This window comes from Galeopterus variegatus, unplaced genomic scaffold (assembly GCF_000696425.1).
Source record: "Galeopterus variegatus unplaced genomic scaffold, G_variegatus-3.0.2 Scaffold5885, whole genome shotgun sequence".
Classification (NCBI taxonomy): domain Eukaryota; kingdom Metazoa; phylum Chordata; class Mammalia; order Dermoptera; family Cynocephalidae; genus Galeopterus; species Galeopterus variegatus.
The window spans coordinates 110,402-110,784 of NW_007731996.1; positions in this window are offsets into that span (position 1 = coordinate 110,402).

Here is a 383-nt window from a genome sequence, read left to right on the forward strand (position 1 = left end):
TAGAGCTTCATTGAGTTATCGTTAGCAAATAAAAAATGTATATTCTTATTACATGCAGTGCCATGGTTTGTTGTAAATATACATTGCAAAATGATGACTACAATGAACCTATATGAGGTTATGGATATATTAATTTTTCTTGATGTGAGAACACTTTAGATCTACTCTCTTAGTGAACTCATAGAAACAGAGAGTAGAATGGTGGTTACCAGGGCTGGAGATTGAAGGCAACAGAACATGTTAGTCAGGGAGTATAAGTTTTCAGTTATAAAATAAATAAGTCTGGGAAATCTGATTTACAGAATGGCTACTATAATTAATAATGTGTTTTATACTTAAAATTTTTTATGAATCCAAATTTAAGAGAGTAAGGTTGTGGAGCA